The 20,571-nt window shown below is 38.4% G+C and overlaps 1 protein-coding gene across 20 annotated transcripts in view; it reads left to right on the top strand.

The window, feature by feature from the left end:
* The window catches only part of VTI1A (vesicle transport through interaction with t-SNAREs 1A), a 373,592-nt gene that overhangs the window by 120,335 nt on the left and 232,686 nt on the right, over positions 1–20,571 (top strand). The window contains exon 9 of one of the 20 annotated variants that reach the window (XR_010318063.1): positions 250–7,466. The exons of the other annotated variants lie outside the window; for them this stretch is intronic. The gene's annotated coding sequence lies outside the window, so the exon portion shown is untranslated. Of the gene's footprint in view, positions 1–249; positions 7,467–20,571 lie in introns of those variants that run through there. 20 annotated transcript variants of the gene reach the window in all.

Here is a 20,571-nt window from a genome sequence, read left to right as displayed (position 1 = left end):
TAATAGTAAAGGCATGACAAGGATTGAGCCTGAAATTTGTAATCCTTTGGACACTGGAAAATCCTAATTTTCAGTTGGATAAATTAATCTAAAATGTATTTTAGATTAAAAGTTCAGGGAATATAGCCCAGATTTCACAATGTAAGCAAAAAACGTAGCTTCTTAAATGAAGGAAAACAGAATATTTAAGTAAAGGAAAACTCCACGGTGAAATGTTGTCCATATAACCTCCTCACTATCTCTGTACAGGACATTTCTCTGAGGAGGCTCATAGACCAGCTACATTTTTATATTCATGTTCTCACCATCTGGAGTAAATAATGGAAGTCAGCACATAGTATCTTATCTGAAGTTATCATCTATCTCAGAATTTTTTCATGCTCTTCCTTCCTACTTTAATGCTGAAAGAATTGAGGTAAGAAAAGTTAACTAGCTTAAGTTAGTTTCCCCACATAATAATAGACTAATACTAACAGTGGAAACCCTGGTGGCATAGTGGTTAAGAGCTACAGCTACCAATCAAAAGATTGGCAGTTTGAATCCACCAAGCACTCCTTGGAAACTCTATTGGGCAGTTCTACTCTGTCCAGTAGGGTCACTATGAGTTGGAATTGACTCGGCAACGGGTTTTTTTTTTTTTTTTAATACTAACAGTAGTAAATATTTTTTGAGCAGTTATTGTTTACCAGAGATTACATAGATTATTACTTTTGATCCTGAAACGACTCTGTGAAGTACTAATATTATCCTTTCTTTACAGATGAGAAAACCAGTAACCAATATATATTTATTGAGCATCTTCTATGTGTTGGATACTATACTATGTTATTCCCTATGTTATCTTAATTCCATAAAATTCTATTTGTGGTATATGGGTGTTATCTGTATTTCACACATGAGGAAATTGAAGTTGAGAAATGATGTGGCTTATTCGAAATGCCTTAACTGGTAGTAGAGATTCTAGGCTGCTTGATTCCTCATTCTTCTTTGTATTTGCCCTAAGTTGCATTTAAAGTATTTTCCCATCTTTTTAATTCTTTTCATGTTTAATCTCCAAACGGAAGACTAGTAATATCCCGTGTATTCAGAAATCCATTTTAAGGAAACTTACTCCTCTGTAGAAGGCAACTTGGAAATGTATCTTGGGATGCTGAAAAAAGATTCTGATCCCACAAAAAAAGCATGCATTATAAGATAGTGAAGGGGGGCATGAGCTTTAGTGTTAGATACCAGCTTAAGTTTTGACTCTAGAATTTTCATGGCATCTGTGACTTTGGCAAAAGTAATTAGCCTCTGTGCCTCAGTTTCATCACCAGTAAAACGAAGATATTGATAGTGTTGTTGTATACCCAGTATGCTCTCAGTGAAAACATTGGTAGTGGTAGATATCATTGATGTTATTCCTACATATAAATACTTACAAAGGTTTATTTTCACATCATAAAGTGCTCATTTTATTTCTTAGCAGAAGGTTTAAATAAGAGAGAAAAAGGATAGACACCATGAAATAAGAGAATTAGTATTAAAAAAAAGAGAGTCATAAAACTGTGTCATTAAACAAATAATGGCTGTTCATAGTATTGGCTTTAAGTCAGTAAAAAAATTGAAATGTTCTCTATCCTTTGCTTAAGAAGCCAATGAAGACTGTTTTAATAGTGTATATTAGAAGATTTTCATTAATTAATCATACAAATTTTATTGCTTGAAGTTGACTCAGCTTTAATTATCTAGAAAGTTCTCCCTCCTGGAACACCCCATTTCACTACAATACTAGATAAATGAATTGTTACCCAACCCTTATAAGGGGTGACAGACTCAAATGCTACAAGATCCTCACAAGTAAGTAGTGAGTTGTGGGAATTGTAACTGAACTCAAGGGAACGTGCCCTATCTAAAAATATTTGATGTTTAAAAAAATCCTGCTGACCAAACAAATACGATTGGCATCAGTGTTCAGCCCATAGTTCATGGCCTCTGGACTGCATTGCATTGTGACCCTTAATACTTACAACTATGTGGATGTTCACCTCAAGCTCTATCTTCCCCATTGCCTGAAATAGGCTGATTACCTTGGGAGTCATATTAAGCCTTAGACATTTTTATTCCCCCCTTTTCCTGCCCAGTGCCTTGTACTATCAAGTACTCTTGAGTACAGTGGTCCTGCAACTCTTGTTAATGAGCATATGATTGTTAGGGGAAAAAAAAAAAACTGACATTATTCATGAAATAGTTTCATTATTATACATAAAAAGGCAATGATTTTTGCATGTGTGGTACAAATACACAGTACTCAAGAAATCAAAAGGAGATTCACTGAGCTGCTGCTTATCCTCCTTGCCCAGGAGGCAGTGTATTGTACTGGAAAGACCATGGATTCCAAGAGACCAAATTTTAATGCCAATTCCACCATTTTCTAGATATGTGGCTTTAGGAAAATTATTCATCCTTGGCACCCTCCTACTTCTTTTCTCCAGTGGTCATTTCCATCCTTTCTACCAAGCTCAGTAATGTGGTAAAAAAACTATGGTGGTTGTGGTATATCCAAGATCTAGTTGTGAGAGGATCCTTCAGGGCAATAAATTTGTCATATTGCCTGAAGAAGTTTAGTAATTCTTATTCCAGTAATCCTCCTCACCCCACCTTTTGTGTGTTTGTTTGTTTAAACTAATTTGAGATGGGTTTCTGTTACTTGGAAATGAAATAGAACTATAGAACTACTGCCAGACTAATAACATTGGCTTTTCTGAAGAATGTTTTATACTTTAACAGTGTTCCCCCAGCAGCTTCAGGATATGGTAAAATAAATTGTTAACATGCCAGGTTCTTTTTCTGAACGTAACCTGTCATTCTCATAAATCTCTGCCAGTTTCTAGCATATTAGAGTTTTCACTCCATTTTTCCTGAGTTATTTAAATTACAGTACTCATCGAATGCTCTAAATCTGGGCTTCCTGGATTTTTTAATTTCAAAAGGAGTAAACTTTAAAAAATAAAACCAAATAAATTTGAGGACAGGCACGCGATCACTAGCTTTTTATTATTCCAAGTAAGCAGATAAAAAAGGGGACAGGGGAAAATGCCGTCTACTAATCCCATCGTTTTATAAAGGAGAGAGTGTTTTAATGGCCCAGACTGAGCATTTATATCTCAGAATAAGTGATAGTCCTTTAATACAAATATATTTAATTTTAGGAAACCAAAACCAAACCAAACCCATTGCCATTGAGTCGATTCTGACTCATACAGATTCTATAGGACAGAGTAGAACTGCCCTGGTAGGACTTCCAAGGCAGTACTTTCTCCTGTGGAGCAGCTGGTGGGTTTGAACTGCCAACCTTTAGGTTAGCAGCCAAGTACTTAACCACTGCACAACAGGGACTCCTAATTTTAGGAAAAGCTTACTTTATTGTCCTTTTTTTTTAGTTTAGACCAGCAGCAATCCATAGACCATAGTTTGGGAGCCACTACTCTACAGTGATGGTAGTCTTATTCATTCATTCATTCATCCATTCCTCTATTTAAACAGCATTTGTTAAACACTCAGCTTAGCAGTAAAATGAGACTGTGTTTTGGAATCAGATAGACCTGGGTTCATATCCGAGCTGTCTTCATCACAAGCTGTGATGGGCAAGTCACTTAACTTTTCTGGACTTCTTTCTTTCCCATCCATAAAATTAGCTCAATAAAATCTTGTTTGGATGCTTATTGTATAAAGCTTCAATCATATACTAAGTGGTAGATGGAATCTATCAAGTAATAAGTAGGTATGTGAAGGAGCATACAATCAAACGGGGAAGACAGAGGACTAAATCAGTGATCACAGCTTAGAGGGATGCATTGAGTCAGAGAAGATGTCCACGTCCTGGACCAATTATATGAAGTACCAGATGTACAAAGGGAAAAGTTAGTGAGTTTGCCTGGGATGGTACTAGACTTAATCACTCCATTGTTCAAACGGTAGTCCCCAATATTGATCTCTGATGTTTGCATGTTCTCCTTGAAATGATTTAGCTCAACCATTTCATTTTGATAGATGAAATAATTGATGCCCTGATATGTTAGGTGACTTGCCGTGTTTACACAGCCAGTTAGTGGAAGAGGAAGATATAGATTCCAGACCACTTTAGTACTTTGCTTCACTACCATATAATTTCCATACCTTGCGGTGACCTTGTATGGTTTCTTCCCCACAATATCTCTTTGGGTGCTAATAACCAAAATCTCATTGCCATCGACTCAATGATTCCTACTCACAGCAACCCTACAGGCAGAATAGAACTGCCCCATTGGGTTTCCAAGGAGCAGATGGTGCATTTGAACTGCTGACCTTTTTTTGCTTAGCAGCTGAGCTCTTAACCACTGTACCACCAGGGCTAATAATAGACACTAGATAAATATCTGGTGAATGAATGATTGACTTCTCTCTTGAGGTTTCACAGCCTAAAAATCTTTTTGCTTATAATGTCTTTCCCCTACCACTAAAAGCCAATGGAATTTGGGTTATGTTTCTGCAGCATGTTTTCCATTTGTGATTTACAGATGTACAGATCTAATTTATGGATCTTTTCGTTATAATTTTGCAGATGTTTTCATTAATGTACAAATCAAGATTTTCTTCATGTATATTTAAATATTACTGATATTTATCTTCTTTTTTGCAAGAGTGGATTTTGACAATGGCCAGAGATACTGCAGTTTTCCACTTCATTCCGTGAACGTTTGTTCATGTCCACGAAATATTTTCAAGAATGTTTAGTTCATCTTAGGCCCTGCCATGTAGATCCTCTAGGGAAGCATGTTGGCTTTGTTTTACAGTCCAGCTGAATTAATACTACCTTCATTTAAATTAGTGATTTATTTAGTTACAGAACTAAATTACCTTTTACTTTATGAAATTAATTAATGTTTAACATAGACTTGAAGGATGGCACTCTGTTATTCCTGTTATTTATGAAGGAACATTCATAAAGTCATTCCATTGCCTTGTTTATTTTCTAAACAGCACTGGAGCCATTTAAGCCATTTTGCCTGATACATTTCATCTTTTTATGAAAATATTATTAAATTAAATTAATAATATTTAATACTATTGCATTATTTTGGATGAGGTCTTCCTGAAGAGAGTAGTTTACAATTACCCATATATTGTGCAAGAGAATTTAAACCTCTCAGGATTTCCTTGATGATTTTCCTCTGTTCATTCTGTATGTTTATCTTGTGCCCATTCCCATCCTGCCCCTTCTGAAATGGACAGAAGTATTCATTTCTCTTTATTAGTGACTTTTGCTTACATATGTTCCAAACACATATTTACCAGATCATTTCTGTATACCTAATAGGCACTGGGTGTTCTGCTAAAGTGCAGGTGACACCCGTCACGCTGAGTGATTCTCAAAATACAGACGTTAGAATTTGGAATACTTAACAAATATTTCTAAGTGGAAATTGAAATTACATTTAAAATACCTTCTGGGAGTAAATACTCAGTTATCAAGAGTCATTATCTCAGAGTGGGCTGGTGGAGCATTGATTACAAGGAACTGCCCCGTCATCTGTAGTGGAAGAATTTTAATAATACATTACATTCATAATCAGAAGACAATTAAAACTGAGGTATTTTCTTATACCTAGATCAATAAGTATTTCTTCAGCATATATCTGAGTGCATAATATTTACAGGATACTGGGCTACATATGTGAGGGAGTGTTTGTCAATATTTCTTGATCATGAAATGTATTTTACATCATAATTCATATCACACACAGACACATAACTCAAATGAGCGTTTTATAAGACAATATTTACCCTTTCTAAATATGGGTAATGTACACTAATATTTTCTAATCTCATTCTTTATAAAAAGAAATGCCAGTCTTGATTCCTAAATTGATTTTATAATCCATCTGCAAGGTCACAATCCATAGTTCATGCTAGAGATGCACAAACAAATACGATTTAGCCCCTAACTTACAGCTTGTATATTCTAACAGGGAACATAAAACATGAGACAAAGAGCAGTACTGAGAGGCAACATGTTGTAAATGGTATAAGGGACCTTCATTTGCTGATGCTCACAACTCAAAATGAGAAAAAACAGCTGCAAACACCCATTAGTAATCGGAACATGGAAAGTACAAGGTATGAGTTGGGGCAAATTTAAAGTTGTCAAAAATTAAATGGAACGCTTGAAGATTGATATCCTAGGCATTAGTGAGCTAAAATGAACTGGTATTGGCCATTCTGAACTAGACAGTCATATGGTCTAATATGCCAGAGATGACAAATTGAAGAGGAATGGCATCACATTCATTGTCAAAAAGAACATTTCAAGATCTATTCCAAAGTAAAATGCTGTCAGTGAGAGGATAATATCTGTACACCTATAAGGCAGACCAGTTAATACGACTACTATTCAAATTTATGCACCAACTACTAATGCCAAAGATGAAGAAATTGAAGATTTTTACCAACTTCTGCTGTCTGAAATTGATCAAACCTGAAATCTAGATGCATTTAACTACTGGTGGTTGAAATGTGAAAGCCAGAAACAAAGAAGGAGACTCAGTAGTTGGAAAATATGGCCTTGGTGATGGAAATGATGCTGGAGAACACATGATAGAATTTTGCAAGATTGATGACTTTTTCAGCAACATAAATGGAAACTATACTCAAGGACCTCACTGGCTGGAATACACAGGAATCAAATTGACTACATATGTGGGAAGAGATGGTAGAAAAGGTCAATATCGGTCAGAACAAGGTCAGGGGCATACTGCAAAACAGGCCATCAATTGCTCGTACGCAATTGCAAGTTGAAGATGGAGAAAGTTAAAACAAGTCCACTAGAGTCAGAGTACAACCTTGAGTATATCCGACTTGAATTTAGAGACCATTTCAAGAATAGTTTCGATGCACTGAACACTTACGACTGAAGACAAGACGAGCTGTGGGATGACATCAAGGACATCATACATGCAGAAAGCAAAATGTTATTAAAAAGACAGGAAAGAAAGAAAAGACCAAAATGGATGTGAAAAGAGATACTGAAACTTGCTGTATGCAGCTAAAGCGAATGGAAGAAATGATGAAGTAAAAGAGCTGAAGAGAAGATTTCAAAGGGAAACTTAAGAAGAGACACTAAAGCATTATAAGGAAATGTGCAAAGACCTGGAGTTAGAAAACCAAAATGGCAAGAACATGCTCGACATTTCTCAAGCTGAAAGAACTGAAGAAAAAATTCAAGCCTTGAGTTGCAATATTGAAGGATTCTATGGCCAAAATGTTGAACGATGCAGAAAGCATCAAAAGAAGATAGGAGAAATAAAGAGTCACTGTATCAAAAAAAATTGGTCAGTGTTCACCTATTTCAGGAGGTAACACGTGATCAAGAACGAATGGTATTGAAGGAAGAAGTCCAAGCTGCATTGGAGGCACTTGTGAAAAACAGCTGCAGAAATTGATGGAATACCAGTTGAGACGTTTCAACAAACAGATGCAATGCTGGAAGTGCTGACGTCGTCTGTGTCAAGAAATTTGGAAGATAGCTCCCTGGCGTACCGAATGAAAGAGATCCATGTATGTGCCCATTCCAAAGAAAGGTGATCCAATGGAATGTGGAAATTATCAAACAATATCATTAACATCACACACAATTAAAAATTTTACTGAAGATAATTTAAAAAATGGTTACAGCAGTACATTGACAAGGAACTGCCAGAAATTCAAGCAGGATCCAGAAGAAGACATGGAATGAGAGATACCATTGTTGATGTCAGATGGATCTTGGCTGAAAGCAGAGAATACCAGAAAGATGTTTACGTGTTTTTTTTTGATTATGCAATGGCATTCAACTATGTGGATCGTAACAAATTTTAGATAACATTGTGAAGAATGATAATTCCAGAACCTTTAGTTGTGTTTACGTGGAATCTGTACATAGACCAAGAGACAGTCATTCGAATAGAACAAAGGGATACTGGGTAGTTTAAAGTGAAGAAGGGTGTCAGGGTTGTATCCAGTGTAGCCCATTGTTGAAGCCACTGTGTCATTCTGTCGTCTAAAGAGTCTTCCTCTTTTTCACTGACCCTCTACCAAGCATGATGTCCTTCTTCAGGGATTGGTCCCTCTGATAACATTTCCAAAGTAAGTGAAATAAGGTGTTGCCATCCTTGCTTCTAAGGAGTATTCTGGCCGTACTTCTTCCAAAACAGATTTATTTATTCTTCTGGCAGTCCATATTCAATATCCTTTGCCAACAGCATAATTCAGATGGATCAATTCTTCTTCAGTCTTCCTTATTCATTGTCCAGCTTTCACATACATATAAGGTAATTGAAAATACCATGGCTTGGGTCAGGCACATCTTAGTCCTCAAAATGACATCTTTACTTTTTAACACTGAAGAGATTCTCTTGCAGCAGATTGACCCAATGCAGTACTTCTCCTGATTTCTTTACTGCTGCTTCCATGAGCATTGATTGTGGACCCGAGTAAAGTGAAATTCTTGACAACTTAGTATTTTCTCCATTTATCATGATGTTGCTTATTGGTCCAGCCGTGAGGATTTTTGTTTTTAATATGTTGCAGTGTAATCTATACTGAAGGCTGTAGTCTTTGATCTTCATCAGTAAGTGCTTAATTCTTCTTCACTTTCAGCAAGCAAGATTATGTCACCTGCATATCGCAGGTTGTTAATGAGTATTCCTCCAACCCTTATGCCGAGTTCTTCTTCATATAGTCTTGCTTCCCGGATTATTTGCTATACAAATTGAATAAGTATGGTGAAAGGATACAACACTGACACACACCTTTCCTGATTTTAAGTCAATGGTATTAATAATTACGGAAAATCAGAAGAAGGAATACATTTTAGTGGAAAGATAGTTTAATGTATCAACAGGGTGTTCAAATGATCATCATTAGGCAGGCACTTAGAAGATTGGGATTGAAGCCTAGGAGTGAGGCTATGGCTGGATATATAGACATAACTCATACTCAGAGGAATGATAAATTAAACCAGTGTATTCCAAGCTCCACTCATTTGAGTACCACATTTGAGGGTTTTTTTTGGTCATATTTGAGCAATACTTATTCTCTTATTTAATTAATATTTTAAAATAATTCACTTTTTTAAACTCAGCCCCATTCTAAACAGTATGTATGAAATCTTTAACTTAAATCACCGTTAAATACTTAATAACTGTATCATGTGATTGTAAGACGCACATCTTTTCCTATTTTAACATTTTCAAATTAGGATATTTTACAGTTCATGACTAGAGTCCCTGGGTGGCGCAAATGGTTAAGCACACTCCAATACTGACTGATAGGTTAGTTGTGTAAACCCACCCAGCGACACCTCGAGAGACAGCCTGATGATCTGCTTCTGAAAGGCCACAGCCGTGAAAACTCTGTGGAGCAGTTCTGCTCTGCACACAGGGGATCATCATGAGTCAGAATGGACTCAACACCAACTAGCAACAACAGCATAGCTGATAACATCTTAAAAATGCTGCTGGCCAGCAGTAGTGTTGATATATATGTCATCTGCATATGTGCCAACTTGGTTATTACTCCTGGTGGCGTGAGCAAATGATTGTAGTCCCTCAACATTTCAGTCAACGAACCATGTAACGACCTTTAGAGAAAAAAAAAAAATGGGTCATAATTATTACCTGACAACCCTACCTTCTGGCACAACCAAGAAAGCAGTAACATGGAAACTTGCAAAATGAGTGTCGGTGACTTGGAACAGAATCCCAGAGAAAGCATTTGGGCACACTTAAGAATTGCTGAATCTCTCTCGTTCTTGATGCACAGAGGACATTGATGGCTGTGCGTGGAAAAGTGGTTTGGAAGTGTTGGACACTGGTTGTAACACAATTTTAGGAAAACTGTAACCCATTTGTTTTGCTTATATTTCCATCTTTATGTATGCATAAGAGTGATGCATAAGAAAATCTCTGAGTCTGCAAGAGCTCTTTGAGTATAAAGTACACTTATAAATAAATGTAAATGACGAGAAAGCATTGTGTCATAATTTAACTGGCAGCCTTTTCCTATGTAGTATATTTTAAAAAATGGTGCATCTTACAATGGATGGTGTTTAAGGTTAGGTGAAACAAAGTATCCAAATAAAAATATGTCAGTTCCAAGGGAATAAATAAGATTACCAAGAGAATATGTATAGAGAAGAAGAAAGCCTTAGAACCATGAAGAAAGCCTGCTTAAGTGGGAGAAAGAAGTCAGAGAAAGTAGCTGAAGAGGTTTAGCAGATGATTCTGAGCATTGCAGTGCTGTGGAAGCCAAAGAAGGAGACATATTTCAAGAAAGAGAAGTTAGAATAATCAAATACTGCCGAAGAGCCAGAGAGGATTCAAATGGCTCTTCTGTGATGGCTTTGAGGAGCAGGGAGCTTGAGTAGTAAAGGAGCTGATCCTAGACTTCTCTTTTTAAGAAAAAGTGACTAGGAAAGAAGAAAAGTAGTTCTTGAAAAGGATCAGAATTAATATTTTTCAGTTCAAGCTAGAGAGCACCAACTGTGATTGGGGGGCCTAGAGGTGCGAACTAGTAGAGAGGTAATAATGCTGGCATGAAGGAGAGTAATTGATCATTTCAGGACCTGGAAGATGTACAGAGGGATGGAATCAACAGTGAAGGGTGAAAATGTAACCTTAGAGAGAAGGAATGCTTCCTCAGAAGAAGGGGTAAAAGAAGAAGAAGATAGTGTGAATTTTGAATGATGTTGAAATAGCTGTAACTTCTAGAGGATCAGCATGATTTCAAATAGGGAACCATGGTATCCTCTGAAGGTGACGGGTTAGGTCAAGGGCTTAGAAAGAGGGTGGGAAAACTTTACAACAGTTGCTGTAGGAAATGTCAAGGAGATTGAGCATGACTGGGTCAGAAGTTGCTGAACCACCACAACAGCCCAGCTGAGGTTAGGGAGCAGGAATTTGTAGTGGGCTCAATAGCATGGTTTCACAGTTCTCCCCAGGACCGTTTGGCAGGCCAGGAGTAGCAGCCAAGAAAGCAAACAGTGGAGAGTCATTGCTTGTTGAGAACTGGCAGAGTAGGGATGACAGGAGAACAAAGACGGAGTGATTCAAGGGTAGTAGTGAGTGCAAAGTTGAAAAGGTTAACTACAGGTGGTAGGCCAGATGGGAAGGCAAGGAAAGACCAAAGCCGAGTGATGGACAGGAAGAGAAACGGGGCCTTAGGTGATTGACATGCATAGTGTGCTTAGAGAACTGGGAGAGAAGAAAAAGAATGTGGGGATCCAGGTGGGTGAATGGGGCTTTTGAGAATTCCAAGAGATTTCAAAAATGAAAGACTTAGGAACAACTGTGTACTAGAATTACAAACATGTATGTCTTTGATGGCAGCATACAGCCTGGTGGTTAATAACAGTAGATTTGGGTTTGAATCCAAGCCCCACAAACGTTTACACATATCGTGTGACTATGCTAGGCATAAGGCTTCCTCCCAACATCCACCTTGCCTAGTTTCTAGGAAGACTAACTCTGTATGGACCACGCCAATGGGCTCCCTTGCCCTTTGGGTTCCTGTTAGGTTCACTCACTGGGGAGGACTGGCAGAGATGGGAGACAGGGAAGAAAGTGAGATGGAGGTATTGACCCCTCTGGCTCCTTTCCTGGCACATTGCAGGGGCCTGGCTGCATCCTTTTCTGTACCTAGCCCTCTCTTTCAGTGTCCTGGAAATAGCTCCCTCCTCTCCTGTCTTCAAGCCTGAGGGTGGTAACTTGCCCCACTATTACTTGCCCCTGGCTGAGGCCTAGGCCTTGTGGTTTCCCACACCTTTTAAACTAGTCCCCTTATTAAAGTCTCCTTACATTATCCAATTTTAGTATGTGGCCTGTTTTTTATCGAGACTCTGAGTGATACAATCACCTTGGGAAAATTACTTAGGCCCTCACCCTCATTTTTCTAATCTGCAAGATTGGGATAATAATAGTACCTACCTCATAGGTTTGGTACAAGCATTAGATGTGATCATGTGAAATTCTTACACAGTGCAGGGCATGGAATAAGCTCTTGATAAATGATGATGGTGACGGTGATGGAGTATAGACTCAGGCGTTTCCATTTGTGCCTGTAGAGATCTATAGATCAGTGGCTGAATGTTTATATTAGCAGTAGCGTTTCCTAATTTATCCTCATCAGTGGCAGAATTGAAGGGGTGAATAAGAGAGGGAGAAGCTCTAGCCACCTCTCTAATTTTTTCCAACAGCACCTGGTTGTTGTTGTCAAGTCATTTTTGACTCATGGCAACCCCATGTGTGCAGAGTAGAAATGCTCCATAGGGTTTTCAAGGCTGTAATCTTTTGGAAGTAGATCTCCTTCCAGGCCTGTCTTCTGAGGCATCCCCAGGTAGATTCAAACCACCAACCTTTCAGCTAGTAGCCTAGTGCTTAATTGCTCGATTGATGGTATCACAACTTAATTTGTGGAAAGAAAAAACCAAATATGCAAAATGTTCTGAACTACCATTGGAGTATCTTTAGTATACAATTTAAGTAAAATTGATGTGCTTGGTATGCAAATAAAGCCTCAAGACAACTTCCCTGACCCACCTCCTTGACATGCCTTTCCAACAGCCTCTAATAAGTGTGGAAATTGTGGAGCCGTCACTGGCCCTCTTGTTTGTGGAGCCTTCGCTGCTTCCCGTGATTATGTAGCTAACTGAAACTTTTGAAGTCATGGCTATTCCTTTTAAGTAGTACAAAAGTAGTAGTTTTAAAACTTTTGGTCCAAAAACCACTTAGGGGCGAAAGCCCAAAGGCCTTTACCTTCTTTCACTTCTTACGACCTAAGTCCCGATGAAGAAACAAGACAATACTTCAACTTTGTTAAGTCTTTTAAATTATTAATCTATAAGAGTAATGCCAAGAGTCCCTGGGTTGTACAAATGATTAACATGCTAGGCTGCTAACCAAAAGATTGGAGGTTCAAGTCCACCCAGAGGTACTTTAGAAGAAAGGCCTGGCAATCTATTTTCAAAAAATCAGCCGTTGAAAACCGTATGGAGCACAATGCTACTCTGACATACATGGGTTGCTGAGTCAGGAGTTGACTCAACAGCACCTGGTAATAGTAATGCTAATACTTAATTAGCGCCTTTAATTTGCAACATGTTTTGAGTCACTTTTCAAAAGTGTAGACATTGTCATATTGTAAAAATGAATCCTCTGTGAGGCCAGCCACCTGGAGACCACCCTCATGGACCAGACTGTGAAGGACTCTGATGAGTGTATCTTATCTGTAATAACTTCCAGGAAAATAAGGCCCTCTAAAACTCCATTAATTAAGCCAGTCAGGTTTCGTACTGACCATGATGCTTCGGAAGGAAGGCGCTTTTGCTGATACATGTTCACTCCTGGTGCAGCACTTCTGTAAACTCTTCACAAACTGAGTAAGTGGCTTCCTAGCCTGTATGTGCATAGACATCTTACAGACATGAAGGAGGGAAAGGGAAACTGTAAAAGGGATAACCAGTCATCAAGAGCAGAGTTCTCATGGCTCAGCTTATGCTCTCATGATGCTTTTTGGCACTGGATACGGATAATAACAGCATAGGTTTTGTGTGGCTTTACTCACCTAGATACCATATGTAGTCTTAAGCCTAGAATAACAACTTCCGTTTGGTAATATCTTGTTTTTCACTCTCCCGGGTCCCGAAGTTTGATTTAAAACTCAAATCTTGAGGCCATTTCTCCATTTGGGTATACTTACGTGTGTATCTGCTTTATCGGGAATGTGGTTGTATTCAGGTCTGTTGTCCTAACCGCCTTTGTTGGTAGCTACATTCCATGCAGTTCAGCCTTTCAGTCCTGTGTATTTACTAACCATTCAGATGCCTTGTGGTATTCACACACAGATTATGTAAAATAAAAAGAAAATACATTATTAAGGCTGTGGGTGCTGTGAATGGATTATTACAATTTGCCTATCATGGTAATGGCACCTGTTAGAGGTGTGATACAAAAGGCAGTGACAGGCAGTGTAATTTAGTAATTGTGGCCATTGTACTGTGTGGCTGGTCAGTTCACCAGGCAAGTACAAAGGAGGCAGTGTTACAGCAGAGCAGGGGTGGGTACGCTTAATAGAGAGAGCTAGTTGTATACTGAAAGAGACTTTTGGTGGAGGGCTAACTCCCAGGGGGCAACTTAGAATGAGTTGAAAAGAATGAACAAAAGTACAAAAATGGTACAGGTTTTCCTATTTCAGCTCTTAAAGTGACAGACGAGCTGTGTTGGTGCACATTGCCAGCATTTTCTGCGACTGCCAAAATAGCTTTTTTTCCCGAATACCCAGTCCAAGTGGCCTTGTCATATGGCAGTCACATATAATGTAGTCTTTTTCTTCTCCTGTATGTAAAACATACTGGGTCAAAGTTCATATTCAACCAGCATAGGGACAAATACACCAAAGTTTGAGAAAACCTTTTGTTTACAAGTCTACAGAAGTATTAGAACAGTATATAAGTAAAACACAGATTCAGAAAAGATATAAACTTTTACAGTGAAACTTGTGAGAGCTGGAACTTGCGGGGACTGTCTTGTTTTTCCAAGTCTCATAAGTTTTCCACCTTTGATAGAATGCAGTCTTACCACTTTTCTGTCACTCTCTGTTAGTGGAAAATATTTCAGTTTTTCTTCTCTGACAGGTTTCCCCTTACACAGGTTTTGAGTTTCGCAAATTTTACCGTATATCCTTTTTCTTTGTTAATTCTACTTTATTGTTGTGAGTTTAGCTCAAACCCAAACCCAGTGAGTTTAGCTACCAGTCTGAAAATTCTAGCATTCTGCTGGTCACTGTAATTAAGGTTGACCTTTGCCATCAGGATGAGTAGCAGAAGTTAGTATTAAGAATTTATGAAGCATGTTTTCTCCTACCCTGCATCCTTAAAGACTTATGAAGCCAAGCCATTTCTCAGGACACAGCTGAGAAATCCTTGAGAGGGGAATGAGTGTGAGCATAGTAACAAGGCCCAGACATGCCAAGATGACTTTTGCATCCCCAATAATATGTCTTCGGTTCACTGCTGGAATGACACCAAATTGACTGCTGTGCATCACTCTTCTGTTATATCTGGTGTGCCCAGAAAGTGTAGGCATGTGCCATCTGTCAGAAGCAACAACTTCCTCCACCTGTCTCTTGGTTGGGTTTTCTGCTCCAACTCAAATAGTGACTGACAACAACTTGAGCTTTTAAGATTAGGTGTTGAATACTTCTTATACACCATGCACTGTACTAGGCTCTCTATAAACATTTCCTTGTTTAATCTTTGCACCAGACCTTTGAAGTATGTTGTTGTTAGATGCTGGCGAGTCGGTTCTGACTCATAGCAACCCTATAGGACAGAGTAGAACTGCCCCATATGATTTCCAGGGAGCAGCTGGTGGATTTGAACTGCTGACTTTTTGGTTGGCAGCTGAGCCCTTAACCACTGCACCGCCTGGGCCCCCTTTGGAGTATAGGTAGTATTATTACCCTCATTCAACAGATGAGGAAACAGGCTCAGGGAGATTCGATAGCCTTCACAGATTCAGTGAGTTGGAATGATATATTCACATTCTCTCTATATAAATATATATGTACACATGTGAGATATATGTGATATATATGTGTATGTGTGTGTGTGTATATATATATACACACACACACAGAGACAGAGACAGAGAGAGGTAGTATACCAAAATAGTATATTTAATCCTATAATGTTTTACGTGTTTTTGAATAAAATAGCCATGATATATTTATAATATTTGACAGGGTTTTGAAAAGATTTGTGAAAATTAATCGTGTCTTGATGCTAGAATCTTATCATGGAGTAAAGTTGCTGCGTTTTGGCCCACAAATCATTTTACTAGCGAAGGCTGTGTCTTAGTTATCTGGTGCTGCTATAACAGAAATACCACAAGTGGCTGGCTTTAACAAACACATTTATTTTCTCACAGTTTAGATGGCTAGAAGTCTGAATTCAGGTTGCCAGCTCCAGGGGGAGACTTTCTCTGTCAGCTCTGGAGGAAGGCCCTTGTCTCTTCAGTTTCTGCTCCTGGGCAATGTGCATGTGGCTTACATCTCTCTTGCCCAATCTCTCCTCTGCTCACTTGTTTAATCTCTACACTAATCTTGCCTCATTAACATAACAAAAACCCGTTCCCAAATGGGATTATAACCACAGGCATAGAGATTAGGATTTACAACACATATTTTGGGGGGACAAAAGTCAATCCATAACAGATTGTATGAACCAGGTCCTGTATTAGGTGTGGATTAACCTATGTAGAATATGTAATGCCGCTGGGAGTCAGCCCAGTTTTAATAAAGGGCCACACAGAAGAAAATTTATGCCACAAAATGTCAATTCACATCTATTAACCTGTGTAAATAGTGTTGCAGACAGCACCAGACGTGTTGTGTGAATGGGCGAGGTGTGCCGCTGTTCTGAATCACCTCCGCAGGACTTTGGCCATCAGCCCGCTGAAATGGGCATGCCACTGAGGAGGGTGCCAACTGAATAGATGCAGTTGTGTGATATTTTAAACATGATTTTGTACTTTTGCTGTGCAGAACAGCTATTACAGCTTGCTACTTTTCATTGCACCCGTTTTGACATCTGGACATTCTTAACTGAAAAGAATGTCATTTTCATAAAAGAACTTTCTGTGGAGTAAAGTTAGCATTTATAGTCATCCTAACATATGTAATGATTTGATAAACTCGAGTATTCTCTTACTTAGAAGGTTCCTTTTTTTGCTTGCCAGAAATTATTCCAAGGCTTGCAGAGTAGCTATAGGGAAAGGTATAGGGTCTCATTTTGGCATGAAGTTGTACAAAGAAACAGCAAAAAGATCATGGATTTTTTTGTTTTTGTTTTTGGTGTGTCACATACTTCCTCCGCCCCTTTCTATCATGTCAGTAACTATGGAAGGAGTTAGCACATTGACAAACTGCATATACACATTATTCCATGACCATCATGTAGTACTCGAGCAGAGAAAGGGTTGGTTTTTTTGGACAGACTGAAGCTGAATTCAGAGATGCACTAGCCTACGGATTGCAGTTACTTCTGATAAAACCACCTGAGTTTCCTCAGAGGCTGAGGTCAAGGATGTGGCTGCAGACCTGTGTGCTCATCAGACTGTTGGAGTCAAGGCCTCTGTTTGTATACAGTGTATAAATGGTAATAGGGATAAACACTGCCCTCTCAAACCACGTAATTACGTCGATTGCTTAAAACACCCAGAAATGTACCAAAATATCACAGGAAAGCTATTTCTAACAGGACTCTGCTCTTAATGGCTAAGTGGCAGCCACTGGGTTTTTGTTTTTTGTTTTTTGTTTTTTTTTTCCCTCTAAATTATGTGTTCTTGTTTCAAGCATTTAGATGATGCAAAACAGATTTTTGTGGCAACCTTCTTTTTCGCAGCCAAAAAAGCACTCAAGGAAGCTCTATACTCCTCCTAAGTTGCTATTTATTCTGGACCTTTTGTGTTATCGGCATAAACTCATTCAATTTTAAATTGAGAAACAACCTACTTCAGGTTATTTTTTAGAATTGCAAATAATGCCGATAAAATATCTAATTATAATGGGAAGCAGAAGTTTTTTAATGATTAGTTAAATGTGAATAAGAACAAATGAGTATTATAGGTGCAAAAGATGACCACCTTTTGCTTAATTATTTCTCTGCAATGTTCTGAATAAAGCATGTCCTTTCCAACAGACATGTTTCAGCTCTTCAGCCGGAAAAAATTAAGGACAATTTTGTGATGGCATTTTATCTGTAATCTTAAAAATGAGTAATTTTATCAGTTTTCTTTTTAACATCAACTTCCTTATCTCTCTTTGTCCTCCTTTTTATCCTTTTCTTTCCTCTGCACTTCTCCCCCTATAGCCAATCTTCTTAGAAACAGTTGTGGTTGACAAAGTCGGAAGTCAAAACAGTTACTCTCATAGCCATGGTAAAAAAGACCAAAGTAAACAAATTCTCAATTTCTCATTTCCAACATCTCCATTCTGCACATCCTATTATTATGGCACTTAGTTTTAGGATAACCACTGGTGATTTAGTTGTCTAAAATTGGCCAGTGGTTTTTAGTAGCAAACATGTTTTATTCTTTCATGGCCCTTGAAATTTAAACTCAGAAATTCCACATTCATAGACTTAGCTTGTTTTAGTAATAGCCATTTATATGTGTAAGTTCACCTCCTCATTTGTTATTCTCTGACTTTTTTAGGCATTAGATTTAGGATTGGAGTAGCATTTCATATGTTTCAATGGGCCCTGAGGCAATCTATGGAATACATATTCCTTTAGCCCTGGTGGTGCAGTGGTTAAGCGCTCAGCTGCTAACCAAAAGGTCGACAGTTTGAACCCACAAGCTTCCCTGCAGGAGAAAGATGTGACAGTCTGATCCCATAAAGATTATTGCCCTGGAAACCATGTGGGCAGTTCTACTCTGTCCTATAGGCTTGCAATGAGTCAGAATCCACTCGATGGAGATGGGCTTAAAATACCAGTTGTAACAAGAATGCTTTGATTAAATAAATTTGTGATAAATTATTTTTTCTCTACTTACAGTGTTTTCAAAAGCATATTCAAGGCCCTTTAGCAGTATTAATGTTCTGAATGAAAGCTGTTTTCCAAAGACTCATTTAACAAATTTAACAATTGCCATGTACATACCATTGCAGTAGTCACTGCGGAAACCTTAAAAGAGTATTATATATGGCCTCTGCCTCTCAAGAGCTTAAACAACACATGGAATGGAGGCTGGCATGGAGAATAAGTACGAGCGTGACTAGGGGAGAGGAATTGGAAAGAAAATTGAGGGAAAAGGACATAGCTCTGCCTGTAGTACATTAATGAAGAGGAAAAAAAAGAAAAAAGATAAGTTTTGATGAAGGAGAGCAAGTGAAGTAGTTATATGAAATGGAATTCTCCAAAATTTGATATCAAAAGATATCTTTGCAGAAAATGTTGAAAACTTGCTACCAGTAGTTACACTTCTTAGAGAACTAAATGTAATAAGCACGTCATCTAGGCCTATTCCCGTAATTTGGATGGATTCATTAGTAAATGTACCCCCATGAGAGTTAGACTGCAAGTGGCATAACCAGAATTGTAAAAATGTATTACGGAAAAGGCAGTAGGGTTTTTTAAGAGATTATTTTTCCTCTCAATGTTAGGGAAGAAAATGGCTGTTGGACTTCCCTTCTTCTCCCCCTCCCTCCAAATTCCTGAACTATTTTAAGTGCTTCTGATGCTTTCTGCACATTCTTTATGCATTGTTTTAATCAGGAGAAGGATTTTATCATTTTTTTTACCCTTGCGCTTTGTTGGTGTTAGTAAAGGTTTAAAAGCCACTTCTCTCCCATTGAAATGAAATTAAAAACCACTGCTGCTATGATGTCATGAAAGAAAAATGAGGTAGATTTAGATGGGAAAATGTGTAAAGAAAACTTTATGGGGCTTTTAAAAGCCCTTGTGTCGTGTCGTCCAGCTTGAACTAAGCTGCAATTGTGTGTTCAGCTTCTCTACATGGAACTTAGCTTTATGAAAATAACAGGTAGACAAGCAACAGAAATATATATGGAAATGTAAGTGGCCTGGGGCAAAAAGCAATAAATAAAGTTGGGTTTTCCAGGGCCTCTAAAATAATTGTAATTTGGGGCCCTATCATTATGATTTTTTTCCCCCTTTTTAAAAAATTCAACTGAGAATGACTGATTTCTAAAGCAGACCAGTACTAAAGACAGTAAATATGATAAATTTCAGGGTATCACTTCAGGATAGTATGTTCAGAGGAAGCACTGCTTGTTGAATGTTTGAAGTCATCCAGTGAAAGACTGAGAATGTTGTCACACTTTTGAAAATTAGGTTTCTCTGTTCAGTTTGGAACTACCATACATTTTCTTTTGAAATGACTGATAATACCTTCTTACACATTGAGAGCATCAAGAAGGAAGAGGCTCTGTTTCAGTCCAAACGGTTTAAAGGCAGGCTCTTTACAGGTCTCAGGTCGGGGGGAGTAGTAATGCATGAAAGGTAGTTTTCTTAGCTTTGCGAGTCCCTATCCTCCACATCCGCATCATTGTGTAGGCCTTGAATGCCTTATAATGTGTGCTCAACACTTTCTCTTGACTGGCAGCATGAACTCCCGTGCCCGTCACCACTGTGTCAGGAGCTCGTTTAATCTTGTTGCTCCTGTTTTCCAGGCTCTGCCCAGCTTTCTTACCTCTCCTGACACCTCCACTCACTCGGGGAGTACAGTCCCTGGCAGTGATGGAGGAATTTAGTTCAGTCGAAAGCACCCAGACAGTGTTCTATGGAACATATATGTCCCTGAGTATTCCAACCTTTTGCTCTCCCATCTTTTCTCTTTTTCAAAGTTTATAGTGAAGCTTCAAGCGTTAGAGATTTTGGCTTCTAAGACAACCATGTTGTTTGGTTTAATGTGCCTGAGGACCAGTTTGTCTTTTTAAAACTAAAACCTCTTTCCTCTTAATAAATGAAAAAAAAAAGTAGGGGGGAATGTTCGG

This window comes from Loxodonta africana, chromosome 16 (genome assembly GCF_030014295.1).
Source record: "Loxodonta africana isolate mLoxAfr1 chromosome 16, mLoxAfr1.hap2, whole genome shotgun sequence".
Taxonomy (NCBI): domain Eukaryota; kingdom Metazoa; phylum Chordata; class Mammalia; order Proboscidea; family Elephantidae; genus Loxodonta; species Loxodonta africana.
The sequence above is the reverse complement of the archived record's forward strand: the minus strand, read 5'-3'. Positions and strand labels throughout refer to the sequence as shown.